A 15,987-nucleotide genomic window follows, 5' to 3' on the forward strand; every position below is an offset into this window, starting at 1 on the left:
CAAGTGGCAAGAGTGTTTTCCATACTGTTCCCTGACTCAGCCTTGAAACTCTGAAGACAACCTCAGGAAGATCTAAGTGTCATATGGCAACATTTCCTGATGGACTTGATTATTTTTACACTACTTGATAATATAATCATGCAAATTGTAATCTCCTCCATGTGCGTATCTATCTACTGAAAAAACTGAGCATAGTGCAACACATCATCTCTAGAATAAATGAATCGATCCCTTAACCTGCGGCACGTCAAAGAGAAATTGAGATATTAAGGCCTAGTTTAGTCAACAGTTTATACAGTGCTTCAGTCTTCAGTACACATTAAATAATTCCCTTCTTGCCAAGTTGATCTTCTGCTGAAGGCAATCACTTTTTCCATGTTACATTTTGAAGTTTAGTTTTAACACCAAAATTAACTGCCCAAGCGTAGCATAATCTATTTTTACAGAGCATAAACCTTGACTTGTAACCCGTGCTTGCAGTTTCACTTTTGGCCTAGAGGGAAGTGTAGTACCAATAATCTTAAATGAAATCAGTAGTTGTGGTCTGCATTGTGGTTTTCAAACTACGCCTGTTGGCTTTGCCAATGTTTTGTGGAACAGTGGGAACCCATCACGCAGGCTTCACGCATTAGCGACCTGGCAGCAAGGAGTACTGTGAAAGCTCACGTTGTGAGCAACAACCCATCTGCAGAGGATACAGGATTCACAGTATGAACAGAATCTCAGTTGGAGGATACAAGGGCCCTCACTTTGTAGGAGCATCCCAGCAGCAGAGGAGAAGAGCTGCTAGGTGGCGATTAAAGTGGGGCCTCCATACTGGCAGAAAGAAGGCAACAGGGGAAGCAGCATCTCAGCAGGAAGGGGCGAAGACATGCAGGGCTCTCGCACTGTGTGAGCATGGGAGAGGCCAAGACTAAAACATAGCTGCTGGGCTGCTGGAAGTGAGCAGTGTCAGAGTAGTCAGTAAGAAGTTTTGTATTGGATGTGTGGTGAATGTCTTTTTCGTTTAATAAAAAAAATATGTTTAATATGTGGCGATTGACCATACTTTAGAGATTTAAAATATGACCTTGTTAATCGCATTGAAGGCACAAGCATACACCCAAACAACGCAAAGAAAGATGGCGAGTCTGAAATACTCCTGTAGACATAACAAAGATGTTATTGGCAATGTCTCAAAACAGTGACTGAACTACTCATGTGCCAAAGCAGCCAATGGCTGAAATATACTGACCCACAGCCTACTATAATAGCATGCAACACATTTCGTTTTCCAAAATAAGAGGGCTTGGCTTACTTCAAACCTAAAAATGGCTTAAACCTTTGTTTGCACTTAATTTTTGTACTTGATCAATTGTGAATGGATCACCTAGAGCAGTCACGTAGATTTGGTGTGCATTTGTATCGCTAGAAGCTTTGGTGATAACGCAACCATTTTGTTTGTGCTGACCACTAAATCAGGAGCAGCAACCGAACACAAATTTAATTTGCACAGTGGAATTTTTGCTCCAGATTTTACCACCATGCACTAAACGAGCACATTGGTTTACTAAGGTACACAAAACTACTTACGTTTACTTGTTAAGGAATAGTTAGCAAAGCTACAGGCACTTAAAAATCGTTGCACGATATCAAAATTTACGACTAAAATTCTGCTAACAGGCTAATGTCAATACATGCTTTTTACGATTAAATTATATGTGTTTGTAATTGCTAGTGATTGTAGAGCAACCATCACATTTGACAGGCTGCAAATTCAGGCACAAAATGTGGCCTAAACGACTCCAGTTTGTACACTTTATTTTAATTTGTTAGACATGAGACCAGATTGCTATTGCATTTTGCACATGGATGTGTTTTACTCCGAACACGACCCTCACAGTAAAGGAAAAACTGGTTGTAATGCATAACAATGTGAAAAGCGTCTCCCATTGACCGATTAGAACGAATATTTTGTCACAGGAGCTACAATAATTACAATTCTTTAAAAAAAAAAAAAATTATTTATATTTTCCACAACAAAAAAACCAAATGAGAACAAAGCATGGCGGTGTAGTCGAGTAACATACATACATTACAATTGATGCATTATGAGGTTTATAACGTCCTGGTGTGCGAGAAAGAAACCACCTCTAACATCAGACCCAATCCTCCTTGCACCTCGACTAGTCCCTTCACACCTATTCTAGGGGCTTCCCACTGACAGGTCGTGATCCATCTGCGAGCCCACAGAGGTTGATGCTAGTAAGTATGATTTGTATGGTTGCTATATGTCTAGAGGCTGTGCATACAACTGACTATTCGTATTGCATGCTAAATAACCAATCGTTCAGCTTTGGTGAGTACTGGCTTCCCCATTTCAGCACTACTTTTCTTTTTGCTAACAGCAGCGCTAATGCACAGAAGCGGTCAACGAATCTGGGGATGGTCTTTACATATACCAGTAATGCCATTAATGGAGAGGGCGAGATGGGGATTTCTGCCATTCGTGATAGCTCGTTAAACATCCCTATCCAGAATCTAGCTATCCCCCACATGTCCATGTCATGTGTGCAAAATCGGGCGTCAGGGAGTTGCACTTAGGGCAGGTGTGGGTGCATGCCGGGTCCATGCGGTGCACTCTGGTTGGTGTAATATATGCCCACCTTATGTACTTAAAATGCAGTATTTTATGTTTGTGATTGAAGGAGACCTTGCGCGTTTGTTTGCTGCAGTAACTCCAAATTTCGTCGGTTATAGGTTGTTCTATGTCTTTTTCCCACGTCGAACGTGTCTTGTCTTCCCTGGGTGGAAGTAGTGCAATTGCGGATTTATACATTTTGGACATTAAGTCCCCCCCTTCAATGTCCCTAATAAGTAACGTCAATGGTGGAAAGTCCGGAGGCTTTAGAGGATAACTAGGTAATGGTGATCTAAGGGTCCTTTGCAATCTGCAAAGATGAATTGATCCATGAAGGTTGCATCTCTAAAGTGAATATCTTCTGTCCTAGAGTATATGTGGCCGTCCGGGAACAGATCTCCAAATGTTTTCAGGTTATATTTGGACAAAGTGCGCTATACCGCTCTTTCCAGAGTAATAGGGACCAGGAGGTTCCCAGATAGTGGGAGCGATGAAGAATAAAGAAGCTGCGTTCTGGTTGTCCGGGTTCACTGTTTCCAGACCCAGCTAGTCATTGACAGCGTTTGGAGGTCCTGCAGGTCCCTGGCTAGACCCACCGGCAATAGAGCAGACAGTGGAGTGGGGTAAGAAAGGTCCGCTTCTAGGCGAAGATAAGGCACCAGAAAGTTGGCCTGGAACCAGTGTCTAGAAAAACTGCATTGGGCGACCAGGTAGTAGATTTGGAAGTTGGGGTTACCAAACCCACCGTTCTCTTAAGGTTGTGTCAGAACTTCCCAGCTGATCCTGGGCTGTTTCTTCCTCCATACCAACTGTATTAGGTGTGTTTGAAGGGTGGCGAAAAATGTCTTATTTAAGGGTATCAGAATGTTCTGAAACAAATATAAAAATTGCGGTAGAACCACCATATTTATTAGTGATTCTCCCTGCCATCGTCAGAGGTAATTCCAGCCATCTCTCCACCCTGTCCGTCAATTTCTCCATTGCAGGACCATAATTAAGTTGGAGAATTTGTGTCTGGTCTCTATGAATGTGTATAACTAAATATTTGACCAAATCGTCACACCGTTTTAAAGGAAATTAGGTGGACGATCGTTGTGGGCGTCAGTGAGGGGAAAGATTTTGGATTTATTCCACTTAATATGTAGGCCTGACAGGGCGCTATAGCTCGTAATCCCTCGAAGTATTGGATTTAAATTATCATCTGGGTGTCTCAAGTATAGTATAATGTCATCTACGTACATCGTTATCACTAACGGTGCAGTATTAAATTGTAGCCCCCTGTCGGAGTGATGGTCTTGTAGATGACTATGGATCACTAGGGGATCCATTGCTATTATGAACAGGAGCGGGGATAGGGGGCATCCTTGGCGGGTCCCTCTCGTTAGCGTAAAGGAGTTTGTTAATGCACCATTCACTCTCACACATGCTGAGGGGCGCGTGTAAAGCAGTGATATCACCGAGATAAAACGAGGGGCCATACCCAAACGGACCAGCGTGGCGCGCAGAAAAGGCTACTCCAACAAGCCAAAAGCATTCTCGGTGTCCAATAGAACGGCCAAAGCCGGGAGCGAAGGGTTCATCCTATGCAGAGTTGCAAAATAGGGCCCTCTAATTCAATGCTGTTGATCTACGTGGGATGAAGCCTGCCTGGGCCGGTGATACCATTGTATCAACTATTAGAGACAGCCTGTTCACCAGTATCTTGGCCAGAATTTTGTAGTCGAAGTTAAATAAGGAAAGTGGTCTATATGAGCCACAGTGTTGTGGGTCCTTCCCTGCCTTACAGAGTAACGTGATTGCAACTTCACGCATTGTTAACAGGAGCTGGCCTGACTCGATCGCCTCGTGGTAGACATCGATAAGATGCGGGCTAGATCTTTCCTAAATACTTTGTAAAAACATCCTGAGAACCCATCCAGCCCTGACGCCTTTGATCCATCCAAGTCCTCTATCACCTGGACAACTTCGTCAACTGTGAAAGGTTCAGCCAGAAAGTCCCTATGAGCGTTCTCTATCCACACCATAGCGACTTCGTCCAGATAAGCATTACTAGTTTACGTGTCTGGGGAGACTTTAGTGGTGTACAGGTGTTTATAGTATAACAATACCCTCTCCTTAATACCCTCGCAGTCTGAGATTGGAACCCCTTCATCCTCTAATAATGTATGTGTGTCCTCTATTGGGCTTTATGAGTCTTGCCAGTTATCGTTCCGGTCGTTTGCCCTCCTCATACCTCCTAGCTGTCACGTATTTCCCCAAAAAGTGGGCCTCCCTCTCTGCTGCCTCTTGATATTCCATCAGTAGTGTTGCCCTTTTCCGTAACTCTGTGTTGCTCTGTGCTGCCTGTTGAACCTTATCTATAGCCCTCAACTGCGTTTCCAGCCTGGACAGTGTGCGCTGTAAGTCTCTAAGAATCCCTGCCCCTTTAGAAATGCAGATCCCTGTATGTATGATTTGAAAGGCTTTGGTTTTTACAGTGCCCATATTAATTTCAAAGTATTCCTCTATCGCTAGACTTAATTCGGATTCAAAGACCACGTCACGAAGGGCCATGTTGGGAAACCTCCACTGCCTTGCCATCCCAGCCGCCCCCTGAACCCTGACTCCCAAAACTACTGGAGCATGAGTGATAATGTGTGTGGTAAATGCATGATGTCTTCCATCCATGTGGGGACAATAACCAATAGTCTGGGTCATCGATATTAGGAGCGTAAACATTAACTAATAACATTGTGTTCCCTAAAAGACACCCCTTCACCAATACATATCTGCCTGCTTGATCGGTATGTACTTCGACTGCAATAATTACAATTCTGACAGTTGTTGGAGGTATTCACAAGGAAAGAATGGTTGCCGAGGGTAATTGTGCATCAGCAATATTGGAATATTTGAGACTTGTGTACTTCTTATTTCTAACTTCTGAGAAGTCAGTGTCACCAGAAGAGAACTGGGTTGCCTACTAACCACTACGTTATTTCCATTGCTACAGATTGGCAGAATAGTGTTACGTAAAATAAAAATATTGGTCGTCAGTTTTCAAGTCAGCCCGATGACGTTGAGGGCAGGCTGCAGCAGTACCAGGGCTACATCAGTTAATTAAAGCAGTGCCCCCGGCCGCCCAGCTCACCACGAGCAACCATGGACGTCGGAGAGACCTTGCTGTATCGCCAAGTAGAAGATGCCATGAACAAGAGTACCTGCTGCCCCTCCACGGACTCTCCCAGCTGCGGCATTGACTTCTGGGATGGCAGGGTAATCGTGGTGACTGTCTACAGTTCTGTCTTCCTGATCGGCTTGACGACCAACTTGTTGACCCTATGGCCCATAATCCAGCAGGTGCGAAAGCAGAAGAACGTGCTTGGCATCTACCTTTTAACCCTGGTCACATCTGATCTACTCTACATCCTGACACTCCCCCTCTGGGTCCTCTACGTCTTTGGTGGAAGGGTCTGGACTCTTGGCAATGAAGCCTGCGCTCTGGTGGCCTTTGTTTTCTACTCCAACATGTATATCAGTGTCTGCCTCCTCTGCTGCATTTCCTTGGACCGATGTTTTGCCGTGGTGTATCCCATCCACTCCCTGGCGTTCCGCAGCCAGAGGGCAGCGGGGGCTATGTGCTTCGTAGTCACTCTCGTAGTTTTTGCCTTCCACCTGGGTGTCATGAGTAAGTCTAATCAACATGATGGCGTCTCCTGTTATGAGACTTACCCCTTGCAGTCGGGCGTGGCCAAGTTTAACTACTTCCGCTTTGTTGCTGGCTTCCTACTGCCCCTGGCAGTCCTAGCAACCTCCTACCTGAAAATCTTTCAGGGAGTAAGGCAGAGCAGCTCCTTGAGCCAAGAGAAGAAAGCCAAAGTCAAGCACCTGTCCATAGGGGTGATTGTCATATTTCTTTTGTGCTTTGCCCCATACCACCTCCTTCTCCTCCTGCGGACTGCGGTGTTCTCCTCCTACGCCGACCCTGACGCCAGTTGTGTTTTTGAGCGGAAGGTTAATGTCTATTTCTCTGTAGCACTTGCCATGTCCAGCCTCAACAGTGCCCTGGATCCCATCCTGTACATTCTGGTCAGTGACAGTGTGAAGAAGGATCTGAAGCGTGCTTTTCGGTGCCAAGCCAACCAGTGCCAGAGTGGCCAGGAACCAACAATGACTTCTAGTATTAAAAGTACTCTTGTAGGGAAAATGCACAGCCCTGACAACATAGCTTTTATGATGGAGTGAGGGGACATCTGAAAGAGGTTGGAGATCTTGGATTGGACATCTGAGATGCGTGGTTACCACAGATCAATGTAACTGGTAACATAGATCACATAAAGTAACCCCCCATCAACATAGTCCTCAGGTGCATCCGAGAGCTGAAGTTATAGCGTCGACTCTCTTCTTCTCTTTTAAGCATGTTCTGTAAAATTGATTTTTTTAAACGGAAAACTTCCTGTCTGACAAACCCCTTTTTTAACATATTTATTTCAACGCCAAGTGCGCTTTCGATGGTGAATGTGATATATTTGGCTTATGAATTATATCAAATGCTCGTTTTATTTGTAATGTGTATAGATATTGTGATATTTGACCTGTGCTTTGATGGTTCTAAATTCGAACCGAATAAAGCTAACTTTGACTTTGATATTGGTATTATTTCATGAGTTCTTCTGAATATTCTAACTTTTTTAAAGTAACATCATTATTGTTTTAAGAAGATGGAGAACTTTTTTTAGCCTATGACCAAATCAGCAATTGTTTTGTTTAGCTTCACCACTAGCTCTCTTGCTAGCTGGACCATGTCTTTCATTATGTCTAACAGCTGCACGTCGTTACTTGCTTTGCTTGGCTAATAGACGTAATAGACAAGCATTTACAATGCAATGGTTTTGCCTTTGTTAAAGTTAGAGCTATTGGCATTGCTCTTGACATTATTTTTATTTATGTTTTTTTTTTAACATAAATAAATGGTATTGTCATTTACAATGCCACTAGCTTTATCTCTCGCAAATGACACACACAAACACCCACAGAGAGCCCCCCCACACACACAGAGCTCCCCCCACACACACACCCACACAGAGCCCCTCACACACACACCCACACAGAGCCCCCCACAAACGCAGCCACACAAAGCCCCCAACAGAGGCACGAAAACAGGGTCACAAGCAGGCAACAGAGTCACAAGCAGGCAACAGAGGCACGAAAACAGGGTACACGGACAGCGGAGGGGGGGGTGCTGGAACGGGCACACAGACAGCGGAAGACAGCAAGCACTCACAAAAAGTAGAGAAACATCCCGGGCTTCAGATCCGAGGGAGGTGTGGGGAATTCAGCGAGAGCACTTTGTAAAACAAGCATTGGAAATGCAATAGGTCTCACATTAGAAAAGTTGGAGTTATTGGTCTTGTAAATGACATATTTTATTTATTTGTTGGTTTTTAAAATTGCTAAATTGATCGCTTTGTCATTTACAATGGCAATAGTTATAACTTTCGCGAATGTGACACCTATAGCATTTGGAATGCAACATGTTTTGTATTTACGTGACTTAGATGGCAGCTCTGGTCGTTAGGCCACATCTCTAGAGAGCAGGAGAGTGCAGCAGGGGAGAGAAGCACAGCAATGCAATCGGTCTCGCATTAGGAAAGTTTGAGCTATTGGTATTGTAAAGGACACATTTTTTATTTATGTGCTTGTTTTGAAAATAGCGAAATTAATAGCTTTGTTATTTACAATGCCAATAGTTTTATCTTTCGCAAATGTGACACCTATTGTAACACAATATGTGTTGTGAGGGTGAGTGAGGGTGAGGGGTTGAGGGTGAGTGAGGGGTTGAGGGTGAGTGAGAGTGAGGGGTTGAGGGTGAGTGAGGGTGAGGGGTTGAGGGTGAGGGGTTGAGGGTGAGTGAGGGTGAGTGGTTGAGGGTGAGGGGTTGAGGGTGAGTGAGGGTGAGGGGTTGAGGGTGAGTGAGGGTGAGGGGTTGAGGGTGAGTGAGGGTGAGTGAAGGTGAGGGGTTGAGGGTGAGGGGTTGAGGGTGAGTGAGGGTGAGTGAGGGTGAGGGGTTGAGGGTGAGTGAGGGTGAGGGGTTGAGGGTGAGTGTGAGGGTGAGGGGTTGAGGGTGAGTGTGAGGGTGAGGGGTTGAGGGTGGGTGAGGTGTTGAGGGTGGGTGAGGGTGAGGGGTTGAGGGTGAGGGTGTGAGGGTGAGGGGGTGAGTGAGGGTGAGGGGGTGAGGGTGAGGGGTTGAGGGTGAGGGGTTGAGGGTGGGTGAGTGAGGGTGAGGGGTTGAGGGTGAGGGGTTGAGGGTGGGTGAGGGTGAGTGAGGGTGAGGGTTTGAGGGTGAGTGTGAGGGGTTGAGGGTGGGTGAGGGGTTGAGGGTGAGGGGTTGAGGGTGGGTGAGGTGTTGAGGGTGGGTGAGGGTGAGGGGTTGAGGGTGAGTGAGGGGGTGAGGGTGAGAGGGTGAGGGGTTGAGGGTGAGTGAGGGGTTGAGGGTGTGAGGGTGAGGGTGTGGGGTTGAGGGTGAGGGGGTGAGGGTGAGTGAGGGGTTGAGGGTGAGGGGTTGAGGGTGGGTGAGGTGTTGAGGGTGGGTGAGGGTGAGGGGTTGAGGGTGAGTGAGGGGGTGAGGGTGAGAGGGTGAGGGGTTGAGGGTGAGTGAGGGGTTGAGGGTGTGAGGGTGAGGGTGTGGGGTTGAGGGTGAGGGGGTGAGGGTGAGTGAGGGGTTGAGGGTGAGGGGTTGAGGGTGAGGGGTTGAGGGTGGGGGTGAGGGTGAGGGGTTGAGGGTGAGGGGTTGAGGGTGAGGGATTGAGGGTGAGGGGTTGAGGGTGAGGGGTTGAGGGTGAGGGGGTGAGGGGTTGAGGGTGAGAGGGTGAGGGGTTGAGGGTGAGGGGTGAGGGGTTGAGGGTGAGGTGAGGGGTTGAGGGTGCGGGTTGAGGGTGAGGGGGTGAGGGGTTGAGGGTGAGGGATTGAGGGTGCGGGGTTGAGGGTGCGGGGTTGAGGGTGCGTGGTTGAGGGTGCGGGGGTGAGGGGTTGGGGGTGAGGGTTTGAGGTTGAGGAGTTGAGGGTGAGGGGTTGAGGGTGAGGGGTTGATGGTGAGGGGTTGAGGGTGAGGGGTTGAGGGTGAGGGGTTGAGGGTGCGGGGTTGAGGGTGCGGGGTTGAGGGTGCGAGGTTGAGGGTGCGGGGTTGAGGGTGCGGGGTTGAGGGTGCGGGGTTGAGGGTGCGGGGTTGAGGGTGAGGGGTTGAGGGGGTGAGGGGTTGAGGGTGAGGGGTTGAGGGTGAGGGGTTGAGGGTGAGGGGTTGAGGGTGCGGGGTTGAGGGTGAGGGGTTGAGGGTGAGGGGTTGATGGTGAGGGGTTGAGGGTGAGGGGTTGAGTGTGAGGGGTTGAGGGTGCGGGGTTGAGGGTGAGGGGGGGCTCATGAGAGTGCCATGGACGTTTGGTGGTGGGTTGCAGTCAGTGATATAGTCGTGTGACCAGAACCGTTGTATTCAGAGCTGTAAGAAACATCCCGGCCAAGCTTCGGCGCTCCTGTTTTTACTACGGGCGTTAGCTACTTTCAGTGGGCAGGAGACTGATGCGACAAAGCAAACAGCATACGCACAAAGCAGACTATTAAAACAAACAGATTCACGGGCCAGCATCAAAGGCTCTATCCATATGCGCCCCGCCATCAAGTCAGCAGGATATCAGGAACACAAACTTGAGCCTAAGGAGAATGTAATAAAAACTTTCTCAAGTCAGCGTGAAATAAAAGGAAGCAACCCAGCTAATGCACAAATTACTCCATCCTGCTCCCTTAGCCAACACTATGGGAGATAACCACCAGCCTCTAGGGAACAATAAATAAACCCTGAATCCACAAGACAAATAAGCAATGGCAGATAAATAGCTGCTTTATTAGTTAACAAATTCAGTATCTTTCATTGTGTGTTTTTGCTGCACTTGGGCGTTTTCCACACACACGAGGGAGCATTGCTTTCTTTGTGTCACACTGCGCCTTGTCACACTGCGGGGAAGTCTCAGCTTCAAAACACGCCTTGATCACCAATAACTCTGAAACAATGCATAACTGATGAAACACGCCACGTGATTTACTCCATACATATAATTACAATGCAGATTCCCACTGCTGCAGTATGTATCCCCGGTACAGTATGTAGGTCATAACGGCCTTTGCCCTAGTTTCTCAGATTACATGTCGGGGTGAAGCAGCCTTTGATAGTGTGTGGTCCTCTTTCTGCAGAGACTCCGATGGAGGTCACACCCTCTCCATCGGGCAGTGCAAGGTGCACGCTGCACCTTCACAGGACACGCGGCTCCACAACCTAACCCGACGCAGCTGCGAGGTAAACACGCACAGAGGCGAGTCTGCAACCCAGGGGTGGATGCATACATGGGTCCGTGAAAAGCTGCTGTTGTGACACAATAGCCATGTAACTATCTTCAGGTTCCTTTGAGCCCTTCTCTCGGACCACCAGCACGAGAGATTGCTCACAATTAGCATCACTGACACCACGACCCTCGCCCTCCCACAATCAAGGCGCAGCACATTTCTCACAGCGGGAATGTCGACAGGGCTGGATGTGAGGGAGTCCCCGCGAATAAGAATTGGGGGCTTTTGCTCTAAATTAATTTTGATCGTGTGGTAAATACCTGCGTGTAGCATCATTAGCAGGTCTCTAAGAAGTCCCAGGTATGGTAGTTTAAGGAATTCAAGCGAAGAGACAAAACCTAGTCGGCCAGGAGCACACAGTTATGTCGGGCGAGGTTGCCAGGATTTGATAATCAAACAAACAAGTTCGCTTCCCGATCCAGTCTTTCTTTGCGATTCTGCTTCAAAGTGTAAGCCTAGCGAGGGAGCGTTAGGTGTCATACCACAACAAAAAGCCGCACTCGACTTCAAATGTGTGAAATTGAAAATGAAGCGCCTCCTGGGTAAAAGAGACTGCTTAAGTGACGGGGGAGGGGTCGAATTGGGAAGTAAACAATCTGTTTGCGTGTCATAGGCAACACCCTCCTGCTACATTGTCCTCCCGGGACATGGATTCAGGTGGAGGCGCACAAAGGTTAATGAGACCGCAATCACTCAGTGCGGACGGTAATCAGATCATGTTTTAATTATGTCGGTGGATAGGGTTTCCGCTGCAGGCAGCCGGCTATAGACAGCGCGCTGGCTGCGCCGACACATGATAGGGTTCTGCAGTGCACCGAGGGCACTCAACCACCCACAGACACCCAACAGGAGAGGTTAAGGGTCGGGCGAGGCAGGCGCATTTCTGGCATGCCGCTGATGCCCTGGACTGTAGCATTACAGCTCACTTACCCTGAGCTCTGCGGCAAGGGAAAGGACGCCTCCATCTTCGGCCGGTGCCGCCATCAGGAAACAAGCGGGAGGGGGCGGGAAAGGGGGAGGAGAGACGCAGCGCCATTGCGAGGCCAGCATCAGGAAAACAAGCGGGAGGGGGCGGGAAAGGGGGAGGAGAGACGCAGAAGACGGCCGGAGCAGGAAGGCGGGTGCCGGCTCAATGCCGGACCAGATTCGGGGGCGTTCCCGGCTTTTGGCTGACGTAGCGTGACGTAGCCAAAGTGGAAAAATTCTCGGGAACGCCCCCGAATCTGGTCCGGGATTGACGGACAGAGCCGTCTCCCAATGGCTAGCCTCCATTTATGGAGCTAGCCAATGGGAGGAGGGGGCGGGAGGGGGCGGATACCCGACCCCACATAGAGATATCATTAGATTTTGCTAGCGCATGCGTACTTCGTACGCATTGCGTAGGCAAAACCTAAAAAAGCACATTTAGGTGGCGAACTCTTGAAAGTTGTTTCAAGATCTAAAGTAGGGGAAATATGAAAAATCCGATTTAGCCTGTGAAAATGATTTCAATCTATAGAATACAGTTGCGCCTTGTGATTATTTGTGGGTTCATGCCAACATATCAGGATCACTAGTTATAGTGTGAATGATTTCCTTTGAACTCTTTGTATGTAACCGTAGCGTATTCTAAAGTCTTAGAATTTTGTATTGGTCCAGCTGATCTTATGCAAAAAACTCCTTTTACCACATTAGCCAACCATCGTCTGAGTACTAAAATGCATCTCTCTTGTCTTTAGACAATAGCCACAACCAAGCTAGTACAAGATTTTAGAGAAAGTGTGATTAAAACAGATATGACACAGTGTTAAGGAGAAATGGATGAATATATATTAATTTTTAGTCAAGTAAAAAAAAAAAGCTTTATAGCCGCCACATCTTGGACAACCTTCATCGGTTGTATAATCTAGTTAGTATTGCATTCACCTTATTGTTTGTATTGTTTTTTTTATTCTTATATTCACTAAACCATAGTATTTCTGGGAAACTATTTTCTAAGAAACAATTTCTGCATATTTAACATTCTGAGAGTCTGGTATCTATAGTAGTCCCATTTCCCATGAACTTGAAGGAGTTTGTACAAAGGGCCTTCTCATAATTTGATATTTACTTGCAACTGGTTTGCCCCCTCTTTGGAGAGGCACCTTCTGTCCTCAGCTTACAAGGGCGATTTGTGGTTTTCCTTAATTACCAACTGTTCATAGCTGCAGCATCAGCAGAGGTTCTCAAAGTAACAGGGAGACAGACAGTTGGGGCCACACACACACCTGCATCAGCTGAAGGGCACTACAACCCTCAGCAAACAAGGTAAAAAGACGTGCTGCACTAAGACGTTTTAAGGCAGGTGCAAAGTGGGCTTTGGCCCAAGGCCCTAGCCTTTCAGTGGGCCCCCTGATAGGACCAGCTCTGTTATGCTGAGAGTCTTGCCCTGGTGACCTTGAATAATTTTTAAACAGATTCGTTTAAATAGTGTTTTTCTATCATTTATTTTTAATGTGTGAGAGTGTATTACCGACATTTGGCAGACATAATGTTTGTTTCATGCAATATCAATATAAAACCTTTCTTTTTAGATCAATACAGGTACTCACATATGAGAAATGGGAGGGCGTGACAGATTATTTGCAGTAATATCAGTGAGCTGCTGTTACAATACTGAAAACAAACGTCACTATCCCTGAATATCAGATGCACACACATTTAGATTTTGACAAAAGAGGGCATGAAAGGGCAGAAACTGGATCATAAAATTCAATGCTGTTCTGAACAGGCACCCCAAAATAAATTTGGCCTAGGGACCCAAAATCCTTAAAACGTCCCTGTAGTGTTCAAGTTCAGCATACGTTGGCAGACATATGTCACATGGTAGGATGCGGCCTACTAGTCCCTAAGAACGTAGTTCTTCATTGCGATGGGTAAACAGGCAGAGGAAGAGGAAGGGTAGGCATATGGGAGCCTGTGCAGGCTCCAGAAAAGATTAGCAGAGTAGTAAGAGCATAGGTGAGCCTAAATAACAGAAAGTGAAGGGTATTTACAGTGTCCACAAGATTTCCTCTACTTTCTGAGCCCCTTACAGATGTCTTCATGTTAGAAAGCTTAGTTTGGTGCTGAATCTAGAGAAGCCCTATTGCTGCACCACAGAGACCCCCTCCCCTTCTCTTCGTTGTTCACTGGCTTTTCAGGCATTCTTGATGTATCATACATCGATTTTTTGATGAATGCCCCATCACTTTTCCAGGTGTTTGCCTTCCTTGGATTTGCTTGCCGTCTGACAATTATTAAAGCGTCAGCTGAATAACAGCAGGAAGCTGGTGTCAAAAGAGAAGATCTACCAGGAGGGACTGACAGAAAAAGAAGTCAGAAGTTCTCGTTTTGTGTTTTTCATGGCTGGCACAGTAGGAGAACAATTACATAGATCCAAGAAATGGCAGAGGAGAATCAATCTGAATCTCCATAGCTTGTTAAAAGGATGTCCGTTCTGACAGCCTCCTTGAATGCCAGATGTCCCCAGCTGGTGTTGTACGAGTGCAAGCGTCATAGGAGAGCAGGCGCTGTGTTGTTAGGCGTACTGTCAAAGTACACAGGAAAGGGCGCAAAGCAGCGCCTCGTTCAAAAATACATGCAGCAGGGTCCTCCTAACCTGGTACAGAGCCATGACAAATTTTCAGGTTATTAACTAGATAATAATATAAAAGATTGAATTTACGCACATATGGAACTGGTTTCGAATGCCATTCCTAGCTACGTTTATAAGTGCGAACTTTTTCAGTAATACCAGGTTCCAATGCAGGCCTGTGAGCAATATGTGCAAGTGCTTTCTATTGGACAATGTGCTAAAAAGAATGGTGGTCATCGATCTACGTCCGCACTCTGGGAACTTGGAACTGCATCTTTTTAGGCATCTTTTAATCCACACTGTAGCATACAGTGTCTGGCATGCTGTTCCGCTTGTGTTAGGCTGGAAAGTTTTCAGTGGATTTGGGACTTTAGTCAGAGCAGCTATCTTTGAAGGCAGCTTTCACATCTGAAAATGTGCCGGGTCTGATCCGATGGAACCTATGACCCTTCACATCTCAAGAAAATATCAATAACTTTCTCTGAATTGTAAAATAGTGTTTTTGTTGAAACTAGAGGCATGTGGTGTAAAACTATGTTTAAGAAAAATCAATTAGGGAAAAAAGCAGTGTTCATGTAGAAACTTGGGGACGCCAAGCACATGCTATGTGCAGTGGCTTAGCTTGTAGATATCTGTTGGCGTTTCTATGCTTTGTTTTCAGCCCACCAGCAAAATATAAGTAGGAAATGGCAGAAGGAAGATAATAAACTAATCAAGGCAAAAGAAAATAAATAAGTTTGCCATTCTACCATGTAGGATTCCAAGTGGCTACTTTTTTGTCACAGGGAGCAGTGCTCTTTTGTCTTGTTTTTTTTCTAACAAATCAATTTTAAGATATCATTTTAGAGGTACAATGTCTTTATTTATTGGCCCTTCTGTTTATTCCCAGTGCAATGTTTACACTACAGTGTGCACCCCTATATCCCTGTCCCAACGTCCCTGTTTCAGGTTAATGTCTGTGATCCAGCGCCTCACCAGCAATAAGTAATCCAATACTACATACTCACCTGGGCCCATACACACTTTCACAACAACCTGGCAATAACCGCTGGAGTCATGGTTTTATGAGTTCTTACCATTTCGAGATTAGTCACCTCTTATTCTCAACTAATCTTTCACCGATCAAAAAGTTCTTTCCTCTGGTCACTGGACCATCAGTTGAACTAGTTGATGGTGAAATGACCCAAAATAGTCTACTTGTACCTATGAAATGGTCACAGAGTCGGGAAATAGTGTTAACCTTTATCTAAATTGATTTTCATGTGAACCACTTACAAAGTACAGAACAGTCTCCGTCTCTCATAGGAAGGAAGATTCAGTTAATCATCAAACACATTCTTCTTACCTCGCAAGGACATATGCTCAGAAAGGAGAGGATAGAGAGAAAAGAAAATTGGTACATACA

General features: G+C 46.3%; 1 protein-coding gene and 1 pseudogene across 3 annotated transcripts in view; both read left to right on the forward strand.

The window, feature by feature from the left end:
* RNGTT (RNA guanylyltransferase and 5'-phosphatase) overlaps window positions 1-15,987 on the forward strand; it is a 1,800,355-nt gene that overhangs the window by 1,595,954 nt on the left and 188,414 nt on the right. The window lies entirely within an intron of this gene.
* LOC144761533 (putative G-protein coupled receptor 132 pseudogene) lies at window positions 5,662-7,227 on the forward strand (annotated as a pseudogene).

This window comes from Lissotriton helveticus, chromosome 6 (assembly GCF_964261635.1).
Source record: "Lissotriton helveticus chromosome 6, aLisHel1.1, whole genome shotgun sequence".
NCBI classification, from domain to species: domain Eukaryota; kingdom Metazoa; phylum Chordata; class Amphibia; order Caudata; family Salamandridae; genus Lissotriton; species Lissotriton helveticus.